The following is a 14,364-nucleotide window of genomic DNA, read 5'->3' on the forward strand; positions in this document are numbered from 1 at the left end:
ATATCAGGGTAGAGGTGTATAGGCTAAAATAGGTTTGGAGAGATCCAATAACATTGGATTTTCACATTGGGAAATGAATCTTTCAGAGCTATAGCTGAAGACCGCTTTCAGTTCCCTGGCAAATATTTTTATGAATGGAATGCTTTTAAGAAATACATTTATGTAGGTTAACGCAATATAACACAGATGATCTTGATTGGGAGCCTTTAATTTTCCTAAATGTATGGTGCTGTAGTAGCTGAGCTATAAATAATGGAGGAAATACCTCCCTGTCTGTCCAAAGGCTTTGGGTGAGGAAGTAGAAATCCTTTCTCCCTATGAGCGTGCAGATCTCTGAATTTCTGAAGGGAAGACAAGGAATTGTCATCTTTGTGGTACAGTTTTTCCCTTGCCTGCTCTGTGTGGTTGGGCTCAGTGTAGGGGTAACTGGGTGAAAGTATATGGCCTGTGTTTAAACAGGAAGCCAGATTAGGCCACGTCTATATAAGTATGTGGATATCTTAGGCAGTGGCCCTACCTGGATGGAAGTCTGGCGGGCTGGCGAATCAGATAATGGAGTAAGAGCTAGTGTCCTCTGGGGTAGCACCTTTCCATGCTATGCAACAATAGTTCCACAATGAAGTAGAAAAGGAATAAGAGCAGAAATCCCCATGAGCTTTGCTACTGATTGTGTGTGTGTGTGTGTGTGTGTGTGTGTGTGTGTGTGTGTGTGTGTGTGTGTGTGTGTGTAAAAAAAAATCCTCAGATTGCAGAGATACACCTGGAGCCCTAGACACTGCATGAGGATCCAACTAATGGCAATGTAGCTTGGAGCTATGCTATGGAGAGGGGATTTGATAGAGCTGCAACTGTTCCTTCAGGATGGCTTCCCCCTCTCTCTGTAGGGATTGGGGTGTGATGGGGTTCCTCCGAGACCTGGGAGGTTGGAAAGGAGTGTGCCTCCAAATTCAGTAGTGCCCCCTTCCCCTGTGGTGTGGTTCCAGGAAATTCAGGGATAGTCATGCAATTTTCTTCCCTTTGAGTCCTTCCTATGGCTCTCCTCTCAAGGGAGCAACTCCATGTCTAATTGATGTCACAGGTAAGACGTGACGGTTGTTTCTACCGTTATTGAACCCAGGTGCAGCCAATCCAAGACATAAGTATTCTGTACTGTTATGAATTAATAAATTGTCTCTGTGTTCCTTAAACTGGTATCACTGAATGCTGATCAGCAATCCATCATTCTACCTGGCTAAGATACCATTTGGTATAGTAGAATCATAGACATGTGGGGCCAAACCCCTGCACTGATGCAGCACCAAGTAAACCTAAACCATCCCTGACTGGTGTTTGTCCAATATGTTTTTCAAAACCTCCAGCAATGGGGATTCCACATGCTCCCTTGGAAGTCTGTTCCAGAGCGTAACTACTATTGTAGTTAGAAAGTTTTTCTTTCGTGTACAAGTAAAAAATATGCCCACTTAATTCACTAAGTCTGCAGGAATTGTGAAGGCGTAACTAATAACAGATTTTTCTTCTTTTTCTTTACAGTTCAACTCAACAGTAAGCTTTAACAAATTTCTGCTGGCTTGATTGTCAGCAGTCTAAGATTTCTCCACCTGCTGGTTATGCTACAGGTGTCTAAACGTAGTAGAAAAAAGCTATATGCATGGATATGCTTAGAAACTCATGGGGGTTGATAGTAGCCTTTTACCTCATGAGAACTGGGAGGTTATATCAGTGAGTAATTTAGAAAGTGGCCTTATCCTAGTGCCCAGAAAACCCTTATCACAGCTTATGTGTGGTTACTCATCTGGGTAAATATTAGCAAGATCACACCCCTAGTTTTCATTTGTCCACACCATACAGTTACCTCATAATTGTGCCAAATACAGTATTACCATAGTAACAGTCTCTTGAGGGGCCCATAAGTTATACAAGTAGTTGCACATCAGGGTTGAGAGGCTTTGGTACAATTTAGCTTTACCTGAAGCCTGACTCTAGCTGTAGCCAGTGTTCTTAGTGCTTGTGAAAAGTGAGATGTTAAACTAGCTCAAGTAGTTCTTACTACTTCAGAAATGGATGAATGGCTTGCCTTTACTCCTTTCAGAGGAGAACTTCGTACTCACTCCAGTCTACCGAAAATTGGAGTGGCTTCAAAGTTTTATATTCCTGTGGACATCCCACAGGGAATGTATGTAAACCATAAAACTCTTACAGATCACCTTGTGAAGTGCATTGCATCCCAGTCCCCAATTTCTAAGCTTTTATTGTAGGTGGTTTCTCCATCACCCCTCTCTTCCTCCCTAGACATAGCTATTAGTCATCCTACTGTCACATAATGACAGGAAAAATAATAAAACTCTTGTTACTCCTACCCTCTTTCCACCATCCCCACTAGTGAGGTTTGTCTCACAGATGTTGCTTAGATGATGTCCAGGCTACAGCAGGTGGAGATGGGTCACTGCTCAACTAGACTGGATTTTACTAATCTTGTGGCTTATATTGCTGTAGTGTCCAGGGGCCCCACGTTTGAAGTGCTTTACAAGCATCAAACAAAGCCAGCTCTTGCTTCAAAGAGTTTTACAACTAGAGCTGGTTTAAAAAATTGAAATTTTGATGGGACTTCTTGTCAAAAATTCAAATTTTGGCTGGGAAAAAGGGTCAAATATTAGTAAAAACTTGATCCCAGCTGTACACCTGGTGGAAAAAGTTTGACACCTAAAAAGGACAACATTTTGTGACACATTTGGACCCATTTTTTAATTATTTAAATTTTAAAAAGGGACAAGATGGAACAGCTTGGTACAGAGCACAAGCAGAGGAGGGGATGGTGATAGGAATAAAAAATTGTATATATTTGCTAAATGTACAACTTGGCATCTTCAAAGTAACTTTTTTCCACTTTTTCCCTGCATTAAGATACAAATGAACAAGAGATAATGAGTCAACTTCATAGCTATTATCATTTAGTAGTCTGCCATGGCCATCCTAGTAGACATGAAGCTTCAGACGGAATTTCAAGGAGAACACGGTAATGGCTTTGCTAAGGTAAAGATTTATTTTATGCAAAGATAAGGTGGTTATCAACCACCTTGCCAAAGAAGGTATGATTTGAGTGACCAATGTATGTTAACTTGATGATAAAATGCCCTCGCTCTTGAAAACACAGCCACACGATTTCATTTCAAATATAACTCCACTGAGAGTTGCCAGATCTGCACCCAGGTCCGCATTCTGTCCATGTACAAGCAATTTTTTTCATGCTATTTCTAACAGGAAGCTAATCGTATGCTCTCTGTTCATATGGCTCTCCAAGAGGAAAGGAACAGAGTAAAGGGCCTTTAGTGAAAATAAGAATCAGGCCCTCGTGTTCAAAAGGCTCCATGAGCTTGATATATGTGGTGGGAATAGGCTGTCATTTCAGAAAGTGGGTAAATACTACTTTAAGCACATTGGTTTTAATTATACCAGCTTGAATTGTAAAAGCTAATATATTAAAAGAAAGTTACATACCCCTAGGATAAATTAAGGACCCCATCCTGCAAGCTGCTCTTTGTGCCTGCACAGATCTCCACTGAAATCGAGACAGACATACTACTCTGACCTGCACAGAGTAGCTTCCAAGATCAGGGCCTAAAGTGTTGCTGCAAATGTTGTTTTAAATTTAACTGTAGAAGTTAGTCTTCTGTAAATCTTAATATATAGCATATTTTATGTAGGATGGAATTGGACTCATTTGAAGCCTCTGGGCTGACTGCTAAGTGTCATAGCTATGTCAGTAACACCTAGGATATGTGTGAGTCTGAATTTTGATGAATAAATTGCATTTTATAGATAAAAGACAGTCACTTAATTTCTTGGTGGCAGGTGCCCTTGCTAGATAGTTAAATTCACTCTGCAGCCATGTCTTATTGCTTCAGCTTCAATCAGTTAAATGTGTTGATAAATTCACAATTGAATCTGAAATCCCTGGTTGGCCCAGAGTGCATCTTTGCAGCTGTGAAGCTAGCTAATTAACTGGACTAGCATCACTTGAGACTGAGACACAAGCTGCAAACAGCAGTCAAAGAAATTTTCTGCAAGTGTGCACAGCCCTCTTAGTTAGTTGTATGAACCCAGCATTCCCTTGGAGAGGGAAAAGTGCCATGTTATATTAAGCAGTCAGGACAGGGAAGTGCTAAAAAGGGAAGCTCTTCACTTTATGCCTTCTGCTTGATTGCAAAATCTTCCATTTTCATTTCAATCTCTGGACCGTCATGAAGCAGAAAACAATTGGACAGTTTCATATATAAGACAATAAAAGGGATATGTATAATGCATTGAATATAAATACGCCTCGGCAATATACTCCATACTAAGAACAAGCTTAAAGCCCACTGTATATTCTCAGTGAAACAAATCTTCTCTTAAACTAGGTTGAAATGTTCTGATGTTTACTGGAATGTAAAACGTCAATATTTGGATTGTTATGATCAAGTAGAGGAGAGTTTTTTTTATATTTTGGTAAAATGCTGCTGTTCTCCATGAAATAGAGATCCCTGCTTTGGGGTATAAATGTTTTCCATTTTTCAGGCACTGCAGAGCTGGTAAGTTTTCAAAGTCAGACATTTAGAAATAAAGTAAAACAATGGGGAACATATTTTTAATATTTGTTGATTTCAGTCACTTCCCTTCTCACACCCTGCTCCCCACCTACTCCCCATTTTCCAACCAGTTGTGATATTTGGAGAACACATTACTGGATCGTAGGCTTCCTTTGTCTAGATAAAAATATTATTTTTCAGACATGTGGGGATTTGATTCAGCAGCAGATTTCTTGGGTTTGAAATCAAACTGCATATCTTAAGTTTCTTCTAGCCTTGACACCTTGTCTAGGAAAAGCTCTGTGCCCAAAGCTGCCCTCTTTTTCTATGAGCATGGAATCTAGTTGAATTGCCTTGCAGGATTTATAAAGTGCCAGCTCTGTGCTATATTCCCACTTCTCCTTTATTTCTTTAGAAGTCCTTCTGTGATTGCTCTGCAGGGTTTGAGCACGGCAAGGAGTAGATGTGGGGCTGGGAGAGACAGATCCTGTCCATGCTACCTTGAACTTATGGAAAATCCTGACCAGTCAGCATGAACTTGAATTTAACCAAATCAGTATCAAATTGATAAGAGCAAATACTTAAAGCTTCCATTCTTCTTTGAGTGATTGCTCATGTGTATTCCACAGTAGGTGTGTGTGCTTGCCATGTGCACCGGTGCCGGAACTTTTTTCCTGTAGCAGTACCGTAGGGGAGCACCTTAGCGACCCCTGAAGTGGCACCTCTGTGGTGTGGTATAAGGGGCACTGTGCGCTCCCCCCGCCCTCAGTTCCTTCTTGCCACCGGTGAGCAGAGCAGTTCCGATGCATCTTCCAGCTTGTCTGCAGCTTTCCTCTAGAACTCTTGTTCGTTCGTAGTTGATTTTAAATTGCAAGTGGTGGAGAAACCAGCATAACTCTTGGTAAATTGTTCCAATGAGTAACCGCTCTCACTGTTAAAAATTCAGCGCTAATTTCCAACCAGGGAATCATGTTACACTTTTGTCTGCTAGACTTGAAGAGCCCATTTTTAAATATTTGTTCACCAGGTAAGTACTTAAAGATGTGATTAAGTCACCTTTAAACCTTCTCTGTGTTTAACTAGCTTGAGCTCCCTGGATGTGATTCATGAAGATATTTAAGTGCCTAGGTCCTATTTTGAAGTACCACTGCAATCCACAAAATGCCCATTCAGCTGCCACCTGAACCTGTCAGCATCCAACCTCTCTCAGCACCTATGGTCCAAATGGCAGCATGGTCCAGTAGATAGAGCACTGTACTGAGAGCTAGGAGATTTGGGTTCTATTCCTGGCTTTGCCACTGGTCTGCTTGGTAACCTTGAGCAAGTCACTTCACATCTCTGTGTTTTTCCCTTCCCACTCTGCCTTGAATAGGTAGACTGTAAGCTCTTCAGGACAGGCACTCATTGTATGTGTACAGTGCCTAGCATAAGGGGCCCTGATTTCTGGGGCGGGGTTGGACTAGATGACCTCCTGAGATCCCTTCCAACTCTGATATTCTATGATTCTATGTTTTTGCCCCTGGGCATGTGCATTTCAGCCTTGCTGTAAGTACCTGGGAACCTATCTCCTCCCTGAGCCCCAGAACAATTCACAAACTGGGGGAAATAGGGGTGTCTAAATTGCATGCAGGAGCCTGATGCTGTAAGTGTGCTCAGAAGTCACCTACCCCACTGCCCCTTTGGATGAGTTCACACAAACACATGGGGGAGGAGAATCTCGCTTACAACCTGTAACCCAATGGGTGGGAGACTTTCTCTGTTCAAGTTGTCCCTCCTCCTGAGGGGGAAAAGGGATTTGAATCAAGATCTGTCACCTCTCAGGTGAGGGCCCTAACCTATTCTGGTGTGGGTCTTCCTGAGTTTCTGCTACTGAAGTTGTTCCCCTTTAATGAAATATTAATTGGGTCAATGAAAAAGTTAGAAAGACTCTCTAGAGTAGGCAGGGCAGCCACCGAGGTGGTGGCAGAACTCTGTTTAAATCTCTTCTCCCCCTCAGGATGGGGAGGACTTGACAAACAGGTCTCCCACCTCCTGGATGAGTAGCCTATGCACTAGGCTAAAGTTTATAAGGGCAGTGGTCCCCCTTCTCTCTCTGATTGTTTTATTTCAGGCCTCACATGCGACTTAGGTGACCAAATGCCTTATCTGCCACTGGTTCATGGATCTCAAGCAGAGATAGGTGCTTCCCTGCAGCCTGGACTTCAGCGCCAAACTCTGAGAGAGCAGGGCTTAGCCCACATCCCTCTTATCGGTATCTCCCATGGACTAACCTCGGCAACTCCCTGCCTAGCATGCTGACTTTTGTGCATGGCAATCTAAGGCATCTATCTCTCCCCATTCATTCTACTGAGAGCGTAGACCCCTAATTCAGTCTTAGTGGATTGCAGTAGTGATTCTGTGACTTAGAGGCAGAAAAGTCCCTTCGAGCACCCCATCCCTTGAATCTCTTACAATAAGACATGTTTTCCAATTCATACGCTTACTACACTTCTGAAGATTGAGGAAAATTATCCAGGTAGATGAGCAGTGGCAAAATCAAAGGTGCCGGATGTTAATTCAAATGCATTGTCTCAAAGAATTATTCAGCCTCTCAAATGAAGCAAATTCACCATGTAGCTAAATACTTTTTGATTGAAGCGCAATGGAAGTAAGCATGCCAACTAAATTCTTGTTGTAAATATGAATACTTTGTTTTACCAAGGAAACCTTAAATCCTTCTTTGAGATGGGTGCTCCACTTCTGGTGTTGGTGTGTCCCTGCACCTTTGATCAGATAATTGCAGGAGCAGTGCCCGTCCGGGTCGCACATGTGCCGTCTCCATCTCGTGGCATCATTGGTGCCTCATCTAGCGCACATGACCCGACCCCCTCAGTTCCTTCTCAACCGTCCATGGCCTGAGATGGAGCTCCCAGCAGTGTCATGAAGTTAGCTCGTTTAGTGTTAGAATAGTTTACTTAACATAGTTTTAGCTTAGCGATTTGGTTACTTACCCTTTTCCCTGTTTTTCTTCATTTAAAAAAAAATTCCTTTTTCATAGACTGGTTAAGTTCACCCTGGATTGAATCACCATTTTTCCATTGTGCCTGGTTCTCCAGGCTTTAAGCACAGCCTGTCATGTTGAGACACCATGCTGGTGTCAGATGGATACTGCACAGGGTGAGTAACCTCTTATGTGCCCTACTTTTTCATTTGAAAACCCATCTGTTTCTTTTGAATATTAATCTGTTCTTTTTAAAACCTCTTCCCTTTGGGTGGGTGTGGGTGCACAGGTGTGGACATTTATACATAGGAAAAGAATTGACTGAATGAATTTGGAAAAGGCCACTAAATTCACTTGAAAAATGTGCACAAAGCCACTTTCTCATGGAAGTATGGCAATACCTTTTAAAAACAATGGCCTACGTTTCCAAAATCCAATCTAATATGTTTCCAAAAGTGACTAGTGACATTTGTAAAAGGTGACAGAGTCCTGTGGCACCTTGTAGATTAACAGACTTATTGAAGCATAAGCTTTCATGGGTGAATACCCACTTCATCAGACCCACATGCATCTGACGAAGTGGGTATTCACCCATGAAAGCTTATGCTGCACTATATCTGTTAGTCTATAAGGTGCCACAGGACTCTTTGTCGCTTTTTTCAGATCCAGACTAACATGGCTACCCCTCTGATAGTGACATTTGGGTGCCCAACCTGAAACACCTGAAAGGGGCCAGATTTTCAGAAGGTGGGTGCTCAGCCCTTTCTGAAAATCAGAGGTCTTTAAAGTGTCTAAAGTTTGGCTCCCTAACAGTGATGCACTGTAATTCATTAATCCCATCTGAAAATTGAAGCCAATGCTTGTACATTTAACTTTCTACCACCATGAAATACATAGATTTAATGCTTGTGAGAACATATTGAGTATCGAGAACAGAGTAGCTATGCTTGTAACATCCTCATGATGCTTATCACTGCAATAATAATAATTTTAAAAAAAGGCAGGTGACTTTGTAAGTGAGGATACAAAGGCTAATGTGAATTATAGGGATGACAACCTGTAGAAGAGTGTAAAGTGACTGCACAAGGTCACCCTTTCAAAGCATTCAGACAAAATTAGCTACCTCTGCTGTGTTGGTCATCCAAAACATTTAGCCCGAGATCTCTTATCGGAAGAAAAAAGGCCAGGTTTCTTGCTCAAGAGCTCTAATTGTCTTGGTAATGTATTTGCTCCACCAGGCGTTGGGTTACCGATGTTCCTTTGAGGATGAAGACCTTGTTCCTCAAGGTTAGAAGCCTGATATTTATTTATTCATTCATTGAAACAACATCTTTCCTTTTAAAAAAAAAATCAGCATTCTGGGGTGTTCTCTTCATCAAAGAAGGGAGATGTCATTGGGTTTTTTTCAATTTCTGTTTCTTTTAATAAAGCATAAAATTCTGTTTTCATAGGTCAGGTCTTAGTTCTCTGAAGTGTATTAAATGGATGATTAAGCACGGGAAGTATCCAGTATTCAAATCTGATTTTATGTTAGTCAATGAAACAAGCATCACTGAATCATGTTACTCTTTAGCATCAGTGCAGACCATTAGGAAACAGCTAGAAAAGACCACAGATCTAATTATAGCAATAGTGTTAGAGAACTGAATATGCTTAGTGGCGGCAACAGCCCAGGAATTAAAGTTCTGATCACATACATTGTGAAGCTTCTAACATATAAAACTGAATCCTGTCCTTGTCTAATAGAAGAGTCTGCATATGTTTCATATAATCTGCCATTTAAAGGGAACTAACTTTAGGAAAAATGTTGGCCTAAAAGGATTTCATTGTTTTTTCTGTTATAGCAGCTTTCTGAATAGGAGCAATTTTGTTACTAGTTCAATTTTTTTAAATCCAATCAGTTTCTTAAAGCTTCATTACAAAAGCTCTATAATTCACTGTCTGGTTGTAAAACACCCCTTAAGGACCAACCTTCACATTAATTCCAAAGCCAAGCCACTTCATGTATAAAGCCGGTTCCAATTGGTACGTGACAACAGTGTACTTACCTAGCACGTCATTTACAAAAACCAAGGAGATTAATAGTTAAGACCACCATAAAATGTTAACACTTTCCACACAGTGAACAAACACATTTTTACTAAACATAAATGAATGCCCCTTTCATCACAATGCGATAACCTTAACTCTGACACAAAATAAATACTTAATAATCTTACTGGGGTTTTATTCCAAAGGGTATTTCGGTTGGTTGGGTTTGGAATGACTGTTTTATGCTTTGTTTCATTTTTCTTTTATGTAGGCAAATGAAGATACAGCTCTTAAAATACAAACACATGGGGGCAGAGAGCTCACTAGTTTATTAAATTAAAGGAAGGAATGTGGCTGGCCAAGCTCAGAGTATCTGGAAATCAATATCCAGTTTGCCCTAGTAACTCGAGACTGTGGTAGAAAGAGAAGATGCACTGTTTACAAACACCCCCATATGTTCCTGATCCTGCAAGCAGGGGCGGCTCCAGGCACCAGTGCTCCAAGCGCGTGCTTGGGGCGGCAAGCTGCGGGGGACCCTCTGCTGGTCGCCGCAAGGGCAGCAGGCAGGGTGCCTGCGGCAGCTTGCCTGCTGAGGGTCCACTGGTCCCGTGGCTTCGGTTGACCTCCCGCAGGCGTGCCTGTGGAGGGTCTGCTGGTCCCGCGGCTTCAGCGGACCGCCTGCAGGCACACCTGCAGGAGGTCCACCGAAGCCATGGGACCAGCAGACCCTCCATGCTTGGGGCGGCAAATGTCTAGAGCCGTCCCTGCCTGCAAGCACTTAGGTATGTCAGTGAGGCTACTCACATGAGTAAAATATTCACAGCATGGTAGCCTGTGATTACAAGGGTTGTGCAAAGTACCCATCATTGAGATGATACAGTGTAGGAGCCCCGTGTCTCTGCAGTTGTCACTGCATTCCTGGGTGACCAGCACCTTCACAGAATATCTTCTGTAGAAGTTTTTGCTTGTCTTTGCCAGCTTCACCCGTGGGAAGTCATGTCTAAGTCCTTTTTTTGGAGGGGGGGGGGATAAGTGGGCAAAAAGAACTATTAAAATGCTTTGCAGAATCATTTTTAAAAGGCACCATTTTAAGTTTCAGACTCAAAATTTAGATTCATTCAGCATATCTAGAGTACATTCAGATTGTCAATGGGACATGACCAGAAAGGAAAGTATCTTTTCTAGTGGACAGGGAATTAAAAAGTGGATCACAATCAGCCTTCTTGTGGAGATATCAACCTTCCTTAATACACCACACCTTCTGAGAGGAAACTAAATACCTGGTCCTACAGCTGCAAAACCATAGGCTCTTCTGCTTGAGCTAAAGTGAGAGCTCCGTCAGCCTTGACCTGTGCACGTATTCATTTGGTCTTTTGGAGCTGCAGTCAGGCAGTAGAGGGTTACGTGCTCACACAAATGTACAATGCCAGTTACGGATTCTACTGGAGTCAGTGACAAAAACCTCCCATAGATATTAAAAAAACTGGCGCACACAATTTCAAGGAGATTTTGCTTTTTGGAAAGGTTGAGGGTGCAGAGGGATGGGGTTGGAGAGGTGTGACAAACTACAGAAAGATGAAGAAACATTAAATAAAAGTCAGAATTTCAAAATCAGGTTTGAACCAAAATGCCTTTGAGCAATTTTCATTATACATTACAGAAGCATTCTCCTTTGCCTTCAGCCTAACCCTTGCAATTTTCAGGCCAAACAAATTTTACCAGACCCAATGAATTAGGGCTTTGTAACAGAAGCTAGTTCCTTGACTAGGGGAAGGTTGCACTGTTTAATATTTATATTACAGAAGCACCTAGAGCCCTCAACTCTAGACAGCCTGACCCTGGGCTAGATGCTGCACAGATATGCGGTAAGAGACAGTCTCTGCCCCGAGGAATTTACAATATAAATATAAGGCCGGATGGAACAAGTGGGTGTAACAAACAACAGGGAAGGGAGGAACCTCTCAGTAATAATTAGGAGTAACACAAAGCTTTCTTCCTTCAAGTCACTTCTCGGACATGAAGTGAGCTGCCCATCATCCTGTGGAGACGACAAATTAATTAACTCCGCTTCAAAGATGAAAAACAAGCAGAGGATAGCATTTGCTCAAAGCAACAGTGTCAGAATTGGGACTATAAATCAGCAATTCCTGTCTCCTAGTCCTGTTTTCAGACCATTGGCTTTCAGAAATAAAAATAATCCCTCTGAACATAATGTTTAGGTCTTGAAGAGCAGTTTAGACGTTAGTTGAGTACCAACGTCGTTTTCATAAAATCCTAGAATATCAGGGTTGGAAGGGAAGGGTAGTCCAACCCCCTGCTCAAAGCAGGACCAATATTCAGGGTTTGAAATGGAACCTTGTGCCCTTTTTTAATTAAATGTACCACAATACTTGGTTGGGTTGTTTTTTTTTGTTTGTTTGTTTGTTTTGGTTTGTTTGTTGGTTTGTGTCTTTTGTTTGTTTTTGGCAGCTGGTTTGTAACTTATCTAAATCATTATTCTAATTTTTCATTTACTGAAACCATTTCAATAAACAAAATATTTCAGAATAATTGCCGAAAGCAAATGAAAGTGTTGATATTTATTTTTAACTGTAAATTTTCAGGAAAAATGTAAAATTTTGATATTTTGTAAAAATCTTTAAATTTCATTTTTAATAAAAAAAAATGTTGCTCAGCAGTTTTCTACCTCCTAAATGAATAAGGTATCAGATTTGCAAATACACGTTACAACTCGTCAGCACCACAGACTGATTCCACTTTTTAAAGTTGGAAGCAATGCAGCACAGGTATGCTTGCCATGGCAGGGTGACGTTATATTATTTCAGGTCATCTTGTGCAATATAACTAAAGCTACAGAGAGAGATTTGTCTAAGCTACAAGTTCCAACTGGCTGGCATGAAAAATATGAACAACGTTCACTTTGCTCATAATGCCTATTCAAGGTGGTAGTAGATGAATTGATTTGTTCAGCAGATGTCTCTTATGGTTCTAATGGGATCCTCATCTGGCCTCTTCTAACAAGACACAGTGCATTGCAGCAGTGTGTAAAATGCACGACCCTCCCAGACTGTTCCTTAGACAGCTACCTTGATCCAGTCACAAGCTATAAGTGTGAAAAGCAGACATTTATCACCCATGTTTTATAGACAAAAGCAATTAGCAAGGATTGACTTTGGATCAGTAACAAAGGTGACCAAAAAAAGGATGGATTTGAAACACGTAGAATATAAAATGTTTGTGTCCTAAAGTCAGTTTAGAGATAATAGTCATGTGGTGTGTAAACCCTAATTTGATAAAATAGGCATTTAAAACCTGTCTAGGCTACCAGCTAAATATCAGGCTGTGTTTGTGCACTGTGACATTAAGAGACCTCCTAGAAATAGGGAATTTCAGAGTTGGACAATCAGACTTTCTGTGTATCTAGGTTCTTGTACTTCACCTATCATCAACTATCTGAATGCCAGCAAACCACTCGGCTCCTATAGGCATTATGTGCAATGTATGTATGTAAAGGTATGCCCTCTCCTCAACTGAAAGTGAGAGATTCCATGCAGAAGCAAGATTTCCCAGGTTTATTGAGAGCTACTGCAGCTACATATTTAACCATAACACTCTCTTCATATTAAGGATGCTTATGGTGCCAGAACATGTCATAGATGTGTTGTATTTAGATTAATAATAGCCATTAGGTGGCCAGGAGTGATTTTGCTTAGAGAGTAGTCAGAGCTTAATTCAACTGAGTTTAACTGAAACTGCATGAGCAGTCATAAGAATTCCAGTTCTTTCTGGTTCTTCTTCAACTGCATCCCATTCAAAGTCTCTGGCAGGATATTGGACCACACTTTCATTGGCGGATTGCAGAGGGGTGAATTTTACCCCAAACAGAGTTACTACAAGGGCTATTCACTACTCAAGCTCTCAACAAAGTTTAAGTGGAAGTTAAGTAGCACACAGGGCCTTGTGCGGGCCCTGTGCAAGGGATTGCCTTAGGACAACCAATGAAGATCATCTGTAAGAGCAACATTACCTTTGTGAGATGCATCGTTCAGCTCCCTTGAACTTCTCCAGGTCATGATGGTTAATCAGTGAATACGTTTTCCAAACGGTTTGTTTTTATGCAGTGTGGTGGGGGATTTTTTAATAAAGAACTTAAGTTTGAATAAAGTTTTAGTTTGTTCACTAGAGGTGGTTAGAAGTCTGTATAGGCTTTAGATTCTCAGGACAGCCATCTTGTGACATAGCTGCTTAAAGGTTAGCTCTGCAATGGTTTCGCAGCAAAAACTGCTTCAGAGACTTGCAGAAGGAAGCTCTATGTAAAACAGAGCATGCAGGTTCTCTAGACTCCACAGAGCTAATTCTGCTAAATGTTCACAGAAGATTTTTTTTTTTTTTTGGAGAGGGTGGGAAGGAGCCACCAGAACCCCATACAAAGCAAATAAAAATACTGATCTTCCCTGAAGCAAAATAAAATGGTCACAAACATGTTTGTGCAGTTAAAATTTCAAAACACATTGGCACCAGAGCTGGGCCTGACCTAATAAATTCAGGTCTTGACTGGGATTTTGAAGATGCTCAAAACTTGCAAGGAAGATTGGGGCTTTGGTCTGGCCTGTCATAGCGCTACAGGCCAGCTGCAAATTTGTTATCAAGAGTTCAGTTGTAATCTCTCTCAAACCCAGAAATTTCAGGGATTTTTGGATCTGGGATTTAGCTGTGCGTTCCTTTCTCAGTGGCACTGCTTTTAGTAAACACACTGATATCTTGCACCAGGGGTCGGCAACCTACGGC

The sequence above is a fragment of the Gopherus evgoodei genome, chromosome 4 (assembly GCF_007399415.2).
Source record: "Gopherus evgoodei ecotype Sinaloan lineage chromosome 4, rGopEvg1_v1.p, whole genome shotgun sequence".
NCBI lineage: Eukaryota > Metazoa > Chordata > Testudines > Testudinidae > Gopherus > Gopherus evgoodei.